At 43.6% G+C, this 20,807-nt stretch overlaps 1 protein-coding gene across 8 annotated transcripts in view; it reads right to left on the reverse strand.

Annotated features, from left to right (window-relative positions):
• CSNK1G3 (casein kinase 1 gamma 3) overlaps window positions 1-20,269 on the reverse strand; it is a 120,589-nt gene extending 100,320 nt beyond the window's left edge. For 6 of the 8 annotated variants that reach the window (XM_042449328.1, XM_042449334.1, XM_042449332.1 and 3 more), the window contains exons 1-2: window positions 19,895-20,244; window positions 1,328-1,549 (exon numbers count right to left, since the gene is read on the reverse strand). The gene's annotated coding sequence lies outside the window, so the exon portion shown is untranslated. The other 2 variants (XM_042449326.1, XM_042449327.1) reach the window with 2 other exon arrangements.
• Window positions 20,270-20,807: the final 538 nt, after the last annotated feature.

Genomic DNA, 20,807 nt, shown 5'->3' on the forward strand with positions numbered 1-20,807 from the left:
AGTCCGAAGTTACCAGGGGCGGGAGACAAAGAATGGTCAAGAGTACAGTCCGAGGTCAAAAAACGAAAGTGATTCCAAGCAAGCGAAGCAAGCGAAAGTTCCCTGAAGCAGCTAGCGCGGCGGAAAAAAGGAACTGGGGAAAAGAGCGGGAAGGCAGGGGCCTTATAACGGGTGGGCGGAGTTACCGCCAAAAAGTTTCAATATGTTGCAGAGTTAACTCTGCCCAGTGATTCCAGTAGGTTCCGAGCAGCACTGCGCAGGCGCAGTGAAACCCATTTGTATGATTCGCAGAGACCACGAAGAAGAAAGAATGGTTCTCAATCGAACAGAGAGTCAGACAAGACTGCATTCTATCACCCTATTTGTTCAATATGTATGCAGAAAATATCATAGGTAGAGCAGGTCTAGACTCAGAAAGAGGAGGAGTAAAGATAGGAGGAAGGAACGATATACAAATGACACCATACTACCAGCAGAAAATAACAACAAGATTTGGAACAATTACTAAATAAAGTGCAAATGTAGACTTACTGCTGAACATTAGACGGAGTACGCTCTCGCCACTAAGAGAACAAAAATAATGACCATGGAAGATTTACATAAGTTTAAAGTAGACAAGGAGGAAACCAAAATAGTTAAAAGATTTCCCATACCTTGAATCAATCATTAATCAGACAGAGATTGCAATCAAGAAACCAGAGGAATACTTGGATTGGGAAGAGCAGCTATGAAAGAACTAGATAAGCTCCTAAAGTGCAAAAATATACAACTGAACATTAAAGTTAATCATCAAAACCACAGTATTTCACATCATCTTGTACAGATTTGAGAGCTGGACAGTGAAGAAAGAAAAGTAGAGAAAGAGACAGAGATAAAAAGAAAGTAGAGCAGCACTATAAGAGTGCAGTAATGTGGCCAGCCCTTATCACACTGCACTCTTATAGCACTTCTATTCCACCTTGACTACTCTGGCTGCCTCCTGTTGCATTCTGGGATTTGCAGTTTAAGGAGGGGGGCATTTAGAATTTTCAACCAGAGAGCTCTTAGGCCTCATTGAACTACAAACCTCAGAATGGAACAGGAGGAAGCCAGAACAGTTGAAGTGGAATAGCAAGATCGCTCTACATACTGAGTATACAGACTAACACTTCATTCCAAGCATGAACAGAAAAAGGTAGCTATTACAGCAGCCTCTGGTCCCTCCTGATATTTTAGGCTTCAGTCCCCATAACCCTGAACACTGACCATGGGGTTTATGGAAACTAAAATCAAAAACATCGAGGACCAAAGGGAAACTACCATCTTGCTGCATTATTTGGGTAATTACCTTCAACATCACGTCCGATTTGTGATTTTCAAACCACTCATCAAATTTTTTGTTGTTCCTATGTGCATTCAACACAACTTCAAGTTATGACAATACGATCGTAGAGTTCTCTTGGGAAGGTTTATTCAGAAGAAGTTCCTTTTTATAAGGGTTAGAGTGTGTGATTTGCCCAAGGCCATCCAGTGAGTTTCCATGCGATTCAAATCCTGCTCTTCTGGAGTCCTAGTCCAAACGACAAACCATGGTTGCTATTAGACAAATTTTTGGAATGTGCTAATATAAGATTACTTATTTATATCAACAAAAACCTATCAAATTAAGCATATTACATGATTACTCCAGATTCTTCCCGCTTAAAATACTAATACTCTTTCATATACTGGTGCTAAGTTTAATTTTGTAAATTGTTCAAACAATGAGAAAAAAATCTTTAATATGATCATACTAAGTTTTACAGGTTTGAAATTTTTAAAGATGGATGGGTTTAAAACGGAAGAATATGAAGTGGACAAAGTATGGTCCACCAGAGAGAAAGGGAGAATAGGTGGCCACAGCCTAACCAACACAGCCAATGGAGCATGTAGGAGGGAAATGTATCAGCAAAAGGGGTGTGTGCATAAGCCCTTTGAATCAAGGATCTAAACCAACTACTATTTCCTGGAAGCAGAATTGGGACAACGTAGTCCCAGAAGTCAACTTACCATGTTCTTGCACTGGGTCCTGGGGCAATTTAACTTCAGTTGTAAGAACTCCAATATATTTTAATCCTTCTGTTTGATAGATGCCTGACTAGTGGCACTGGCTGTGATCTGGATCCTTATCTTGAAGTAAAGCTTGCGCTCAACATATGAACACAAGTGGAACCAAAATGAAAAGGGCTCTACAAGCACCGTGTGTCCTGAGAAGCCAAGTAAAAGTTGCTGGCAATCGCTTCATGGTCTGCTTTTGTCATGAAAATGTCAACATGCCCTCCTTATGAAAAGGGTAGCCTCATCAACAGTAAGGAATACTGGGAACTGCAGTCCAACATTGTTTTGAGGGCCACACTTTGCCCACCCATCATTTAAACCTTAAGTAGTCAATGGAATCTTTATTACATTAATGAATTTGTCTAATCCCAAATTACTAGCATTAACAAGAGAACACACAATTAATCAATAGAATTTAGGTAAATATTGACTTACCAAAGTTTCACCAATTCAGTTGGTTCAATCTAGTTGGAGCTAGCAACTGGATTTAGACTAATGTATATGTATAACAATATTAATAAGTTAATATACTAGTGAATCATGACTTCTGTGACTATGGCACGATACAGACGTGCAAAAAGTACGTACTAAGTATGTACTAGGGTTAGGAAAGGGCGTCCTTTCCAGACGCCCTAACCCTAGTACGTACCCAGTACGTACAAAATGGCAGCACCCATTAGACATGGGCGCCGCCATTGGGACGTCACAACCGTGCCGCCTCCAAACAAAGTGGCGCAGAAGTGACGTCCTGACGCCGCGCGAGGGCGTCTGGGGCGCCCTTACCGCAGCGTCGGAAGGAGCTCCGAAATGGAGCTCCTTCTAGGTTTGTGTCGCTGGGCGCAGCCTTTACATGGCTGCGCCAGCAACACAAATAAGAAAGGGGCTGTGCGGCCCCTTTCTCTTCGTCCCCGCTGCTGTCAGGTGTCCTTGGGGCTTCATGCCCCAAGGACACCCCTTTCCAGGTCGTGGGGAAGCAGCCTTGAAAGCGGCGGATCGGGGCCTCAGAGGCTGCCGCTGTGGCAGCTGAGGCTCCAATCCGGCAGGGAAAGAGGCAGGTGCAGGCCACCCCAAAAGGGCGGTCTGTAAACCGCCTATGTTGTCCTGAAATATGCTTCCAGTTGTTAGTAGTTGGTTTCAATCTTCGATTCAGGAGGACTTATGCATATACTCTTTTGCCATCCTACATGCTCCGCTGTCTAGGTTGGTTAAGGCTGTTGGAAACTGCAGTCCAGCAACATTAATACAGTTAATATAGTTAAAACAGATATAAAACATTAATTTGGGATTATAAAGTACAAGGATTATAAAATGACTGTATAAAAGTGTAAAATTATAAGATGAATAGACCACAGATGGTATCTGATTAGTTCCTTTGAAAAGTGAATAAATAAGCTTTTCAGAAATGAGTATTTTTTTTTCTGAAAAGCAAGAAAAAACAGAGAATTTTAAAAGCAGGTTATTTTTATCTGCCCAGGAGGAAATTGAGTCTTCAAATTACTTGTTGATCTATGTGAAATGTGATCCTGTAATAGATTAGATTAACTTTTGTCTAACTACAGTATATCATCTGCTCAGCAATTAAAACCTCCACAATTAAAACCTCCAAAGCAATCTAATCACTGTAAAGCAATCTGAATACAGTGGTACCCCGGGATACGAATGCGCCGCCTTACGAAATTTCCGGGTTACGAAAAAAATCCATAGAAAAAAACTGTTCCGGGTTACGAAGGTTATTTCGGGTTACGAAAAAATTTTTGGTGCTTTTCGGCGCTTTTTCGCACGAAATCGCGGCTTTCGCTATTAGCGCCTATGGCTCTTTCGGCTTACGAAGGATTTCGGGTTACGAACGCGGCAGCGGAACGAATTAAATTCGTAACCCGGGGTACCACTGTACAAATATTTGTTCAATTACATTTGAAATTTATGAATAACAGCAAATTCAAGTCTTACTAAACTCCAACATCTCATTCACTTTTTCCATAGCCTTGTCTCTCTAGGTAATGCAGTGGCTATTTTATATTATACACTACCATGGTTCAATACAGAAGCAAAACAATCTTGCTTTTGATCATCTCCTATTTGCTACGTCACATACCTTTTTCTATAATCCACCAGAATGCATGTCAAACTAAGCACAAAATTTGAAACAAGGGTACTTGCAGAGATCCCTGTGTTTAACACACTCCAGGAAACAACCCATCATCCAAAACAACATTAAAGTACCAGTATCTATGCAAAACAATATTACAGCATCATCAGTTAAACTACAGGAGTTTATTGTGTAAATATGCAGGGAAACAAGTAAATGTTTCATATCAATATATACTTGAGCTATATATAATTTCCTACATTAGTAACATACTTTTAGGTACTCTGACTTGTTCAAAGTGTACTTTTCCTCAGATTGTTCACTTCTGTCCTAATCCAGCTCTCACTGTGCACAATTAGCAATCTACATTTGCATGAGCATCTGCATCCCAAAGCAACACTTATCTGACTGTGCATCAGCTCAATTTGTGGAATACTATCAACTTACTCTCCATGCTGGATTGAAGCATTCACTTAACAAATACAGTACTATAAATGAACTACTAATCAATATCAATATAATCAATTAAATCCTCCTCCCATTACACACATATATTAAATCTTGGTGTTAATATATGCTAAAGAAATCTGAAGGGAAAAAAAACATCTAAAAACATGTTAGTCTTCAAAAGAGTTGCAGGACTTTAGAAATTCTGTACGTTTTTAGTACATTCCTACAAATGAAACCGCTAAGTACAGCTGGCCCTTCTTTGTACCTATAGGGCTGCAGCTCTGGGACCGCCCGTAGGTACAAAGAAATACAAATAATCATATCCTACATTACTAAATGAAGAGCCAGTGTAGTATAGTGATTTGAGTGTTGGACTAAGACTACGGTGATCAGGGTTCAATTCCCTGCTCGAGAATAAAACCCCATTAGGTGACCTGGGGCAAGTCACACTCTCTCAGCTTTAGAGGATGGCAATGGCATCCTGAAAAAACTTACCAAGGAAAACCATATGATGATGACAGCAACATGAATGTGCACACTTCAGCATGTCTACATTCATGTTACCCTCATTTAATAATATGGGGCAATCCTCAAATGATCGAATTTGCATATCCAAACTCTGCAGATCCGAAAAGCCAGTAGTAACTGTTGACTGTTATTTGAATCCCACTCTTTTCTCAGGACTGTGTATATAGCTAATCACTAGTTATCATTTCAACTGCAACAGTACCTACAGAAAGATGCAACTTTAGTGCTAATGGAAATATACCAACAAATATGGAAAACAAAGCAGTGGCCAACAGACTGGAAACAATCAATATACAGGTACATACTAATCCATAGGAAAGGAGATACAAAAGTCTGCAGCAACTATAGCACAGTAGCACTAATCTCACATGTAAGCCAAACAATGCTCAAAATTCTGCAGCATAGACTCCAACCATAAATGGAGAGAGAAATTCCAGAGGTGCAAGTGGGGTTAAGGAAAGGAAGGAGCACTAGGGACCACATTACAAACATGTGATGGCTAATGAAGCACACCAAAGAATTAAAAAAAAAAAAGAATCAGCATGTGCTTTATAGACTACATCAAAGCATTTGATTGTATAGATCACGAAAAGCTATGGAATGCCCTCAGACATGGGAGTGCCACTACATCTGACAGTCCTGATGAGGAATCTGTACCAAGGACAAGTGCCACCGTCAGAACAGAATTCGAAGAAACAGAGTGGTTCCCAATTGGGAAAGGAGTCAGGCAAGGCTGCATTCTATCACCTTACTTGTTTAACCTATATGTTGAAAATATCATAAGAAAAGCAGAATTAGAATCAGAAAAAGGAGGAGTGAAGTTAAGAGAAAGCAATATTAGCAACCTAAGATGACACCATATTAACAGAAGACATTCAGGAATTGGAACAGTTAATAAGGTAAGTCAAAGATGAAAGTGCAAAGGCAGTTCTGATGCTGAACATAAAGAAAACAAAAATAATGACTACAGAAGAAATATTATTATTATTATTATTATTATTAACCTTTATTTATAAAGCGCTGTAAGTTTACACAGCGCTGTACATCAATTTTTTAGTCAGACGGTTCCCTGCCCTCAGGCTTACAATCTAAAAGACACGACACAAAAGGAGAACGGAGTGGAGGTGGGGAATACGATCAGGTCCAGCAGATCTTTTCCACCTCCGAGGCCTGGACCAAGGCAGATGGACTGGAGGAAGGGCTTGGCTTCTTGATGGATGGTTAGAAGGAGGCTTCCTGGGTCAGAGAGGGGCTCACCTCTGGGAATGCTTCTCTAAACAATATAGTCTTTAATTCAGTTTTGAAACTGGGCAGAGAAGTGATGAGGTGTGCATGTGGGGGAAGAAGGTTCCAGGAGTAAGGGGCAGCAAGCGAGAAGGGACGAATTCGGGAGGGGGCAGTGGTAGTCCTACATTGTGACAGGAGACCCTGACTACCAGAGCGGAGGGTGCGAGTAGGAATGTAAGGAGAAAGAAGGTCAGATAAGTAAGGAGGGGCCAACCTATGGAGGGCTTTGAAAGTCAGTAACAAAAGCTTGTACCGGATGCGAAAGGGGAAGGGGAGCCAATGAAGGGAGGATAAAAGAGGAGAAACATGGTCAAAGCGGCGAGCGGATGTGACAATACGGGCAGCTGAATACTGGACAGATATTAAAGGATGGAGGTGTGAAAGAGGAAGCCCTGTTAGAAGGAGGTTACAATAATCTAGTCGCGAAACCACTAGGGCATGGACTAGAGTCTTGGCAGTAGAGATTGAGAGGAATGGACAGATCTTGGCAATGTTGTGGAGAAAGAATCTACAGGTCTTTGCGGTGGCCTGGATCTGGGGAATAAATGACAGGGAAGAGTCAAAAATGAAGCCAAGACTGCGGGCTTGATGAACCGGTTGAATAGAAGTGTCGTCGACAGAAACAGAAAAGGAATAATGAAGGGTGGGTTTAGGTGGAAAGACGAGAAGCTCAGTCTTAGACCTTCCTCTCCCCCTGTCTTCTCATCTTTTTCCCCCACTGACTTCGCCAACTACTTCATCACAAAAGTCACTACTATTCGATCTGAAATAGTTCCTCCCGACCTGCCCCCTACCACTAACCTCCTGGTACCTTCTACTAATAAACTCTCTGTGTTTCCCCCTGTTTCTCTGGATGAACTCTCTAAGCTGCTAATACACAAATTCAATCTAGATAACAACGAAATTGAACTAGTTAAAGAATTTCCATATCTAGGACAAAAGATTGACCAGAATAGAGACTGCAGTCAAGAAATAGGAAGACTAGGAATGAGAATGGCAGCTATGAAAGAACTGGAAAAGATATTGAAAAACAAATAGATACAGTGCGCCCTTTTTTTATCCAGACCCCCCACGTAAAAAAAAATGTATGCTCAAGCCCCATTGAAAGTAATGGGGCTGGTGTATGTGGGGGCAGCGTGGTGATGCGGCAGTGCGCACAGGCCACAGATATGCACCCCATTAATCTAAATGAAACGCGCCACCCCTTGTACCCTGCACACTCCCGCACAGCTTTCAGTGTATGCTGAAAGCCACGTATAGTGCATCCGCATATGACAGGGGCGCACTGTACAACCAAGAACTAAAGTCAGAATGGTTCGGGCCATTGTATTCCCAATTACCATGTACGGATGTGAGAGTTGGATAGTGAAGGAAGCAGACAGAAAGAAAATCAACTCCTTTGAAATGTGGTGCTGAAGAAGAGTACTTAGGATACCTTGGACAGCCAAGAAGACAAAGAAATGGGTTTTTGAACAGATCAGACCAGGGCTCTCCTTGGAAGCAAAGATGATCAAGTTGAGACTATCATACTTGTGCCACATGAGAAAGCATGGATCACTCGGGAAAAAACAATAATGCTATGAAAGGTAGAGGGTAAAAGAAAGAGAGGAAGACCACAAACCAGATGGAAAGACTCAATCAGGGGGGTTGTGAGCAAGGGCTTGCAGGATCTGGGCAGGGCAGTGGAGGAGAGGGATTCTTGGAGATGTCTTTTCCACGGAGTCACCATGAGTTGGAAATGACTCAAAGATAGCTAACAACAACAAAGAATCTTTTGTAACTTGAGAAGTCTGAATGCCAACAGAATCCAAGCTAATAAAATATATATTTCCTGTTAGTAATTCTAAGGGTTAACACCAACAACCTTTCCTCAGATCCAGACCACAGATCCCTCAGATCCAGACCACAGCCAAGGCTTGTAGATTCTTTTTGTACAATACTGCCAAAATCCGACCATATCTCTCCGCCTCTACTGCCAAGATCCTGGTCCATGCCCTAGTGATCTCACGACTTGATTACTGTAACGTCCTCCTGGCTGGGCTTCCTCTTTCTCACCTCCGTCCTTTAATCTCTGTTCAGCATTCAGCTGCACACATTATCACTTCCACCCACCGCTCTGATCACATCTCTCCTGTGTTGGCATCCCTTCACTGGCTCCCACTTCCTTTCCACATTCAGTATACGCTCCTGCTGTCGACATTTAAAGCCCTCCATAGACTGGCCCCTCCTTACTTATCAGACCTTCTTTCTCCTCACCTTCCCACCAGGGCCCTCCGTTCTGGTAGTTAAGGTCTGCTGTCTCAGCCCAGGATTTCCTCTGCCCCATCCCGGATTCGCCCCTTTTCACTTGCTGCCCCTCACTCCTGGAACCTTCTTCCCCCACAAGCAAGAGCCATCACTTCTTTAACCAGCTTCAAAACGGAGTTGAAAACCATCCTGTTCAGAGAAGCCTTCCCAGGCATTGCATAATTGTCGCTATTTGATGTTCTTTTGGTGCCTGTTTATCAAACCATTTCCTGTATTGCTATGTACTGTATGTGCATTATCCTACTTGAGAGTATGTATTTTCCCTGGAAAATGATTAACCTTCCATTTTGAAGCCAAGCCCTCCCTTCAGTCCATCTGCCTTGGTCCAGGCCTCGGAGGTTGAGAGGAACTGCTGGACCTCTTACCCTTTCCCTCCACTACTCCCTTCTCCTTCTGTGTCATGTCTTTTTAGATTGTAAGCCCGAGGGCAGGGAACCGTCTAACCAAAAAGATTGCATGTACAGCGCTGTGTAAATTTACAGCACTTCATAAATAAAGGTTAATAATAATAATAATCTATAAAAGGTTGCTATAAATCTGATGTGTCAATAATTCATTTGATTCTTGTTTTCAACACATTATTTCATGTTTTCCTAAACTTCTGATTACTCTCACCTATGCCCTCCAGATGTTCTGGATTTCAACTCCTAGAATTCCTGGCTGTTTGCTAAGTTGTCTGGGGCTTCTGGGGATTGAAGTCCAAAACACTTGGAAGTTTGAAGTTTGGGAATCACTAGTATAGATAGATGACTCCAAGTGCTACTATTCAAAAAGAATTGTGAAGCTATCTTCTCCTTTCCTCCTTAACCAATTTTTGGCAATTTTAAAAAAATTGGGATCAACCGAGGTTAACAAGGAAATTACAAAGGTAACATTCCCTGTAAAATTTCATAAAAGAGCAAAGCTGAGTGCAGAATAAAAGTTTCATTTGGGACAGAATTGCCCTGGAACACAATTAACTCAGTTTAATAAAATACATGAATATCTTAACACTCTTTCCATACCTTGCTGTGCACATACAGCAGAGCTGAAATGAATGAGAAAAAGAGTAAGTAAGACGCTATACATACTGGCCTAAAGTGCACCCTCGTCACGTGCTAGGGGTTGGCCGCCCATACGTGCTTCACCCCGGCACGTGACAAGAGCGTCAAAATGGCGGCACCCTGTACACACGAGCGTCCCCATTTTGACATGACTGACTCTTAGCGTCTGCACGTCCCAGCGTCATTGTGACGCTGCAAGTGCGCCATTGGCATCACAATCGCACTGCAAGAAGAACCCACTTTTAAGGGTTCTTTTTGCTGCGCGAGGGAGCCTTACCCACTGCGGCTTCCTCACACAGCAAAACAAGGCGCGGATAGACCGCCCTCTTTGGGCAGTCTGTATCCCACCTAAATCTTCTTTAAAGCTTATTCCTTAATTATATGTGGAACATATCCCACCATTCCAGGTTGTAATATGGTGTCTCTCCACAGGAAGAGAAAGGCAGCCCAGCACCATCAGGCCTTGCCTGAAAGAAGAGCCCTCCCCTGCATACACCATCATCCACAGGGAAAGGTAACCCAGCTCCATCAGGGCTTGTCTGAAAGAAGAGACCTCCCCTCCATCCACCATCATCCACAGGGAAAGGTAACCCAGCTCCATCAGGGCTTGCCTGAAAGAACAGCCCTCCCCTCCATCCACCATCATTGCTATTTAACATTTACATGAAACCGCTGGGAGAGATCATCCGGAGACACGGGGCGTGGCGTTATCAGTACGCTGATGACACCCAAATATGTTTCTCTGTGTCTCCGACTGATGCAGTGACTAGGGATGGCATCTCTCCTCTAAATGCCTGTCTGGAGTCGGTAATGGGCTGGACGAGGGAAAACAGACTCAGTCTGAATCCACAGAAAACAGAAGTACTCATGATAGGTTCTCCAGGCCTGGGAAATAATAAATAAATTTTTTTATTTATATACCGCTTTTCTAAAAATCAAAGCGGTTGACAACATGTGCAAATACAATCTAAAACCATCAAAATACAAAACATCATATAAAACATCAGAACACCAACTACAGCAATAAAACCACATCTCGTGCCAGCTCAACAATGCTGACGAGGGGGGGGAGCACATCGGGAGTCAGGAGTCAGGGGTATGCCTGCTCGAAGAGGTGTGTTTTTAACCCCTTCTTAAATTGGTTCAGTGAGGTGGCCGAGCGGAGCTCATCGGGAAGCGAGTTCCAGAGATTGGGGGCCGAGATAGAGAAGGAACCACCGCCATCCCCGGGCCAGGGGAACCTATCACAAGTACTTCCATTTTCTCTGGATTCAGGCTGAGTCTGTTTTCCCTCATCAGCCCATTACCGACTCCAGACAGGCAACGAGAGGAGCGATGCCATCCTTGGTCACTGAATCAGGAAAGGAGATTTGTCCACCTGTCCTGAATGGGGTCATGCTTCCCCTGAAGGATTCAGTTCGCTGTCTGGGGGTGCTTCTGGACTCATCACCCCACCTTACATCTCAGGTGGATGCGACAGTCAGGAGCACCTGTTACCAGCTCCAGCTGATACGGCAGCTGCGACCCTACCTTGGCCGGGAGGACCTTGAAACGATGGTGCACGCACTGGCGACCTCTCGATTGGATTTCTGTAATGCACTCTACATGGGGCAACCCTTGTACCAAACCCGGAAGCTTCAACTAGTACAGAACATGGCAGCAAGGCTAGTTACTGGATGCTCCAGGACTAGCCATATAACACCTATTTTGCAAGATCTTCACTGGCTGCCCATTCGCTTCCGGGCGCAATACAAGGTGTTGGTTATTACCTATAAAGCCCTAAATGGCTTGGGCCCAGGGTACTTAGAGGACCGCATCTCTCCATATAATCCGCCCCGCACTCTCAGGACAATCGGGAAGCAATTGTTAAGGGTTCTTAAAACAAGATATACCTCGTCTTCGCGAAGGGCATTTTCTGTCTCGGCCCTGCAGATTTGGAACTCTCTTCCCGACGAGCTCCGCTCTGTTACCTCCCTTGGCCTGTTTAAGAAGAAACTTAAGACCTATCTCTTCCAACAGGCTTTCCCCCATCTGTCTTGACATCTGTTCCCCATCATATATGCTGCTTCCAGCTAGTTTTGTTTTTTGGCTATGGTTTTATCGTCTGGTTTTATTGTGTTTTTAATTCTGGAATGTTTTTATGATGTTTATATACTAATGTTCAAATTTGTACAATGTTTTATACCCTTGTTGTAACCTGCTTTGATCTCCCTTGGAAAAGCGGGCTATAAATAAACAGTATTATTATTATTATTATCATCATCATCATCATCATCATCATCATCATCATCCTCCTCCTCCTCCTCCTCCTCCTCCTCCTCCTCCTCCACAGGGAGAGAAAGGCAAGCTAGCTCCATCAGGGCTTGCCTGAAAGAAGAGTCCTCCCCACCATCCACCATCATTCACAGGGAGAGAAAGGCAACCCAGCTCCATCAGGCCTTGTCTGAAAGAAGAGCCCTTCCCCTCCATCCACCATCAAGAGGGAGAGGAGGACAGGACAGCTCCATTGGACCTAATCAGAGTAAGAAGAAGGGCCCTCCCTCCAGTCCATCTGCCATGGTCCAGGCCTCAGAGGGAGAGAAGATCTGCTGGACTTTCCCCCTTCCCCACTGCCATTCCCTTCTCCTTTTGTTTCTTGTCTCTTTAGATTGTAAGCCTGACGGCAGGGAAATAGTGTCATTCTCAGCAATGTAATGAAAGAGAAATCTCTATTCTGGCTCTCTAGTACTTTTCTTAGCACAACTACATGCTGCTTCGTACCCATAGACAACTGTGTGTGCCACAAACAGGGTCTACACTTGAAGATGCTGTTGATAATTTTCTGTAAATAGTTCCTGAATAATACTTTTTTGCCTGAAATATGTTTGATTGTTATTAAACAATCAACAGTATCTTGTAATGTAGTTTTGCCTTTTGATGCAATTGGTGGATGCTTTCCTCTTTTGTGAATGTACAACTATCAACATTCATACACTTCAATTAAATGAACCATCTTGTGGGCAAGATACTGGAATTAAGTGTGAGAAATTACTTTCAAATACATGAACTGTGAAGTTCACTTGAAGGCCTTGGGCCTGTTACCATTTCTCAGTCTAATTATCTTCAAAAGAGTTCTGCAATGTAAATTGGTACAGTTGGTCTTCCGTATCCATAGATCCTTTGTCCATGGATTCAACTATCCAGAGTATTAAATTATTTTTAAAAAATATAAATTCCAAAAAGCTAATCTTGATTTTGCCATTTTAAATATTTTACATTATAATCATGCACACCTCTGAGTAAATACTTGGTACATGCACCTTTGCAAGCAATGATAATGTCTATTCATGGATAAACCTGTGTTAGCTTTGCACATCTAGATCCCACCATTTTTGCCCATTCTTGACAAAATTATTCTGTCAAGTTTAAAGGAGACAACTGGTGAACAGGAACTTACTATATATTCCCAATTGGGCTTTAACTCAGCCAGCAAAACATACAGCCTGTAAGACATTGTTTTTAAAGCAATCTAGTGTTGTTTCAGCAGTATGCTTAAGATCATTGTGGTGCAGGAAAGTGAATGTCCTTCTGGTTCAAGGCACTTTGCAGACTGAAACAAGTTTCACTCTACAATTGTCTCACATTTGGCTCTGCCCATCTTGCCCTCAATTGTGATTAATTTCCCAACCCATTTTAATGAAAATAATTCCTATAACCACCCATCATGGTTGACCGCCCAGGGAGGTGGTGCAGTAAAATTTTTATTAAGATCCATAATCAATGCATCCTTCAGGGAGGGTAAATTTCCATCAACATTAAAACAAGCGGTGGTCAAAATGCTCTTGGAAAAAACCCTCCCTTGACCCCCTGGTGAGAAATAACTATAGACTGGTCTCCCTTTTACCATTGTTGGGCAAAGTAATCAAAAGGGCAGTTGCCTTCCAACTCCAAGCTGCCTTGGAGGAAGCCAATTATCTGTATCCGTTTCAAACTGGCTTCAGGGCAGGATATGGAGTTGAGACTGCCATGGTCGCCTAGTCGATTATCTCCGTCTGGGCATCAACAGGGTAAGTGTGACCCTGTTGGTGCTCTTGGACATCTCAGCGGCCTTCGATACCATTAACCATGATATCCCTCTGGAACGCCTGAGGGAGTTGGGAACTGGAGGCACTGCACTTCAGTGGCTCCATTCCTATCTCTTGGGCAGATTCCAGATGGTGATGCTGGGAGACAGCTGCTCTTCTAAAAGAGAGCTGACTTCTGGTGTCCCTCAGAGCACCATTCTGTCCCCTATGCTGTTCAACATTTACTTGAAGCTGCTGGGTGAGATCATCCAGAGACATGGAGCACAGTGTTATCACTATGCTGATGACACCCAAATCTATTTCTCTATGACTCCGACTGCTGCAGTGACTAAAGGTGTCATCTCTCCTTTGGATGCCTGTCTTGGGTCAATAATGGGCTGGATGAAGGAAAACAAACTCAAGCTGAATCCAGAGAAAACCAAGGTACTCTCGATAGATAGCCCAAGTCCAGGGAAGGGGATTCGTCAACCAGTCCTAGATGGGGTCACACTTCCCCTAAAGGACGAAGTTTGCAGGTTGGGAGTGCTCCTGGACTCGTCCCTACAGTTGTCATCTCATGTAGATGCGATGGCCAGGAGTGTTTGGTATCAACTTCAGTTGATACGCCAACCGCATCCCTACCTGGACAAAAAGGACCTTAAGGCAGTGGTACATGCACTGGTAATCTCTCATTTAGATTTCTGTAATGTGCTCTACATGGGGCTATCCTTATACCAAGTTCAGAAGCTTCAACTGGTCCAAAATATGGCCACCAGGTTGGTCACTAGTACATCTAGGTCTAACCACATAACACCTGTGTTAAAATCTCTTCACTGACTGCCAATTAGCTTCTGGGCGCAGTATAAGGCATTGGTTATCACCTTTAAAGCCCTATATGGCTTGGGCCCAAGTTACCTGAAGGAACGCCTCTCCCTACATAATCCGCCCCACACTCCCAGAACATCTGGGAAGAATCTATTAGAATACCAAATGACTAGATTAACAACTTCCCATAGAGCTTTTACTGCCGCTGCTCCTAAACTGTGGAACGGCCTACCGGAAGAGATCCGTCTTATTACCACCTTAGATGTTTTTAACAAGGCATTTAAGACAGATCTCTTCTGGCAGGCTTACCCACCCAACCTTGTATAGGAGCCTTATTAAATAAAATGTTCCACTCCTTTGATTATGGCTGCCATGTTTGCTATGATTGTCATGCAATTTTATTAATAATGTCAGTATTTTATTGATTTATTTTTGTATTTGTATTTATTTTATCGGATGTAATCCTGCCTCGATCCACAGGGAGAGGCGGGAAATATAATTTATTATTATTATTATTATTATTATTACAACTGCCATGCTTTACCATGGGAATGGTATTCTCAGCACAATGTATACTGTCAACTTGTGCCACACATAAGATGCCATAGTAAAACCAAAAAAAAAAAAGTTTTGTTCTCATCGGACCACCTTTCCCCACAGGTTTGATGTACCTCCCACAAGCCTTTGTGTAAATTCCAGATAGGCTTTGATACAGGTTTGTTTCATCATCAGTTTGTTTCATCTTGCCACTCTTCTGTAAAGCTGAGCTTTGTGGAGCATACAGTTTCTACCATCTGAGCCATAAATCTTGTCAGTTCTTTGAGTTACCATTACCCTCTTGCTGTTCTAACTCATGACCTCCTTACTTGGTCATTGATTTTTGGTGGACAGTCAAGAAAGACCCACTAAGCAATTTTTTTTTCAATTTTGTAATGTTGGATTTAGTGGCACTCCAGGGACTGTTCATAATTTTAAAAACTTAAGTGTCAGTTCTGATAGGTACATCTGCACAACTTTATCTCATACCATGCACCCTTGCCTTATGCAGGGGATTCATTCCAGACCCCTCCAAATAAGGCAAATAGTGCATATGCTCAAGCCCCATTGAAAATAATGGGGGTTGTGCATGACATGCTGTGCGCCCGCCACAGGCACACCCCATTGCAATCCCATTGTGCAGCTTTCAGCATAAGCTGAAAGCCACGTAAAAGGCACCGTGTATGAGACAGGCGCACTGTACTTCTTTTGGTAATTCCTTGATCTCCATGTTTAAAAATACTCTCCGGCCAACTCTTCCAGAAACATGTTATTTAATATGAGATCATGTGGCAATGGAACTGCACACAGGTGGACTCCATTATTGTACTTATATGACATCTAGAGGTAGAGGGTTGCACCATATTTTGATATGTCAGCGCAAAAGGGAATGATACTTTTGCAGCCAAAAGATGTTAGTCTATTTTATTTATTTTTGTGTCACAACAAAACCGTTTGTACCTTCTAGGTGTTGAGTATCCTGTATACCTCAAGTGGCAACAATGCCAATTAAATACAACTCAATTCTAGATTGTAACACAACAAAATATGGGAAAGATAAAGGCACTGTAAAACCCACTGAGTTCAATGGAATATCCTTCAGATAAATGTGTACAGGAGCTTGGCCTGCATCATAGAAAGAAGGCACCTGCTGAGTGATCTGTTGAGTAAAACAAAAAGACCCTAAATATTGTCACATTTTAGTTACATATACAGTACAAGGCAACAGCCACGCTGAATGTTTTTTAAAAAAGAAATATACTACTGTTGACGTAATATGGACAACTTGAAGCAGGAACTGTATCAAAGCAGAACACAAAGATGTTTTTCTTAAATTTAAGTCACATAATTTCTGTTCTTCTAACAATGTGTGAACCTGTACATTATTAATCTCTTAAAAGGATCTCAATTTCTACAAGGCAATTTCAATTACTTTCCACTGCTTCCACTCCTGGTAACTTAAAGTAAGCATGACTTTATCATGATAAGATACAAGTCTTTATCAGACAATCTAGTTATAGCATATCAAATGTGTTTCCATTATCTTTGTGTCATAGCTAGGGGATGGATGTATCACAACTAAATCCTGAAGTTATTATGCAGCTATATTACAACCACCTGAGATCTTCACCACAATCACAATCTGGAATTGAAGCAAATGATTGTAACACTCTACATTTATACCTACTAGAATATAAGGACTGTTGTATATTAGTCTGTTTTATATGTTTGGTTCAGTGCGTACCAGAATGCTGCCCCTCCATAATGACTAGAGTTTCCCAGCAGCATGGCATACTGCTACATCCAAGCACACCTACTCTCTGCTTTTAAGTAAAAGATTCTGGCAACCACAAAACCAAAAGCCCCTCTGAAGTTGTTCTGCAGTATTCCTGTAGCAATTGTTAGTTTGAAAGTGGTTCAGGGTCTGATTGACGTAGGACACTATAAGCAAAATTATCTCACTGTCTTTCAGACTTTGATAGAAAGAAAAAAGTCTTATTTAAAAGTTTCTGGCAAGTTATTACATGGCAGGTATTAAAACAAGGAAGGAGGTTCAGAACTTGTCACACAGCCTTATCTCACAGTCTAGCAAGAAATCTGGTTAAATCTGATTTGCTTTACAAACAGAAAAAGGAGAAGCTTGACACAGCTGTTATGAAGGCAGCATGAACAATAAGCACTTGACACTGCTGAAAATACTGAAGTGTTATACATGTTAATATCTCCTCATAAATCAAGACCTAGAGTCTTAGCAAAACTACTACTTCAGTAGTTTTACTGAAGTGTAACTTCACATGTTAACATTTTTTGTAGGTACCTTCAAAATTTAAAGAGTATCGCTGCTTTAAACACTACAGTTCTCACCAAATATGTAAGTCAGACCTATTGTTTACAGGGGCTAAAACATGATGCATAAAGAGCCTCTAATGAAAATAAGGCCAGTGTCCACTCTGTAAACAATCACGTTATCTATTATTTATATTTATATTTACGGTATTTATACCCCACCCTTCAGCCCTAAAGGCTCTCAGAGCAGCTATTCAATAAAGATGTGCTGATTTAGTTTATTATGCTTCTGTAGTCTGACATATATGGCATGTTTTTCCATTGATGAAAATGAAGAAGTATAAGAGAAAATTAAATCAAAGGTATAGCTCTTGAGCACCAAAAACTTCTACATTCTTGGACAAAAAGGAAATATTTTAAAGTGCTTGGCATCAGACCAACCAAATAATCCAGATATGACACACCAAAACTGCAAGTAACAACTCTGAATATGGCGGGTTCAGGTAAGACTCCTGGCGCAGTTAAAGCATACATCATTGCAAACTTTAGAAAGGAACCCAAATAAATGTACCCATACTAGTTCTAACTACCAACACTAGTTCCAGGTATTAATTTCCCAGCCAAAACAGTTACTTAATAAACCAATCTTTAAACCAGACACATGGGAACATGGGATTTAAAAAAAAGGATTGGTTGCAATGCTGTTGTCAAGCATCTGCAGCTGTAACAGAACAGGAAACCCGCCTGTTTTCGAGTAGAGGAATCTGCCATCCGAAGAGGCCGTCCATCCTACCTTCGTATCCGGGGAGAAGGGGCGAGGGAGAGCCAGCAGCCACACACAGCAACACACATCCCCTTTATCACAGCAATAAATCCCGTCCGCTGAGGCTCGTCCCTCACAGGAAGGAGATTAAGCTACTAATTCCCTTCTGCTTTTCTGGTTGGAAGAGCAGCCGAAGAGTAAACCTGCTCCTCACCCTTTTACCTTCCACCCTACAAACACAAATACACGCGAGAGTACACCGACGTTTGTGTGTGTGATTTCCACCCTCATGCTATGATGCACACACACACAGTCCTTTCCATCACCCTACGCATACTGGCCAAAAAAACAAAAGAAGAATTAAAAATGCCACCATAATGATAGCCACCAAACCTTACTCCACCATCAGCACAACAACAGACTGACTCACCCAGCAAGGTGGCTGCTCCCACCTGATGCCAGATCTGGCTTACACTTTGTTGTTATTGTTATTAAATGCCTTCAAGTCGACCCCGACCCACAGCCACCCTGTGGATGAGACACCCTCAAGACCCCTGTGCTCCACTGCTCTGCTTAGATCCTGCAAATCCATGCCCATAACCTCCTCAATGGAGTCTATCCATCTGGCATGAAATCTTCCTCTCTCTCTCTCTCCTTCCCTCCACCTTTCCTAGCATTATTGGGTTTCCCTTCCAATGAGTCCTGCCTTCTCATGATGTGGCCAAAGTACAACAGCCTCGCTTTGGTCATCTTGGCTTCCAGGGAGGTTTCCGGCTTAATATATATGCTATGGGACACTAAAACACGCCTGGTGTCAAAGGCACACATCAAACAAACAAACAAACGAGAAAGAGAGATCAATACACTCATCCCTCTATATCTGAGGCTTTGATTATTCATGGGTTTGATTAATGTTCTCTCTAGGAATATCTAGGTCCTCCAGTGCAACTCTATGGTCAGCTTTAACAAAACGTTGCCCTGAAAGACACACTAGAGATTACTCCTAGAGAGGACACTCCACTCGGGTTTGTAGCTCCTCCGGCGCAGCTCTATGGCCAGTGTCTGTCAGATGTTGACCATAGAGTTGCCCTGGAGGACCTAGAGATTCCTAGAGAGGAGTCCTTCTCTCAGGTGAAGACACAGTGCTTTTGTCAATTGCGATTTTCCCTCGTCCGAGGGCCTCAGTGTATTCCTCCCTCTCACAAGCCACCCCCAACCCTCGCGAGCAAAGCCTGCGTCCACCGCACCGAAGGCACAGAATGGGTTGACCACCACTTTAACCCTGGGATCGGGGCTGTGGAATCCTGGGAACTGCGGGGCTTTCTGTAAACAAGTATAATAACAACAACTACAACGTTTTATTTCTATGCCGCCTCTCCCACAGCATGGAAAGATTTGCCTCCCCTGTCGCCCGAGCTCCCACAGTTCCCAGAATGCCACAGCCATAGAGCATATGCGCATGCAGCCAGGGAAGGGCCCCAATCCTGCTCCATGCAGCCGCCGTCGTCGACGTCCATTGTGCCCCGAGGTCAAGGAGAGCGAGCGAGGGAGCGAGCGCCACCCAGCCAGCCTCGCATCCCGCTTCCTCCACCTTCCCTCCGTTCCTCAGCAAAACCTCCCCCGGCTCCTTCTCCTCGCTCCCTGAGGCGGAGGGCTCTACCTTGGAGGAAGAAGAAGCAGAATTAGAGGAGAGGAGGAGGAGGCCGCCTGGGGCCTTGTCCGTCTCTCGCTGCGGAGGGGCGCAGGTGCCTCCTTCAGGAACCGGGAGAAGGGAAGGAGGGAAGGGAAGGAAGGTGGCGCTGGTGCCGGGGAGAGAGGGAAGAGGAGGAGCCTCCGACGGCGGCGACTGGGAGCGTGGCCTTGCGAGGCTCCCTCAGCTCCTCCTCGTCCGCCTCCTGCTTCTTCGCAAATGGCGGAGAACCTGAGCGAGGTTCGAGCAGCAGCAGCAGCAGCGCGACCGCAACCTCCTCCTCTTCCAGTGGCTCGCGCGATCTCCCTTCCTTCCTTCCTTATCACCTCTTCTACGACGGCCTAGCGAAGGGGGCGTGGCCACCCGCGAAGGGGCGGAGACACGAGCCAGGGTTCGGCGGCCATGAGGAGTTCTCTTAAAGGCGGAGGGGAGGGGAAAAAACAACAAGCACAGGGAAAGAGATAAGGGGCGGGGCTTAGGGTGGGTGGGATTAGTGTCACGCAACGGGAAAGGGGAGGAGCCTGTGGTGGATGAGAACGGGGCGGGGGGCGGAGAGAGAAAGCTCAGTGGAGGGTGGGGCTGCTATTGGCTGGCCTTGATTTGAAAGACGGGGGTTCTAGCCAATCAGGGTTTTAAAAAGGCGCACATCCCCCTCATGTTGAGAGTGTGTGCCTCAGAGAGAATCAGACTCGCAGAGTTGGCAGAGACTCAAGGGCCATCCAGTCCAACCCCATTCTGCCAGGCAGGAACTCTCAATCAAAGCACCCCTGTGACAGATGTCCATCTAGCCTCTGCTTAAAGACTTCAAAGGAGGGAGACTCAACCAGACTCCGAGGAAGGAGTGTGTTCCACTGTCGATCAGCCCTTACTGTCAGGAGGTTCA

Source organism: Sceloporus undulatus, chromosome 2 (assembly GCF_019175285.1).
Source record: "Sceloporus undulatus isolate JIND9_A2432 ecotype Alabama chromosome 2, SceUnd_v1.1, whole genome shotgun sequence".
Lineage (NCBI taxonomy): Eukaryota > Metazoa > Chordata > Lepidosauria > Squamata > Phrynosomatidae > Sceloporus > Sceloporus undulatus.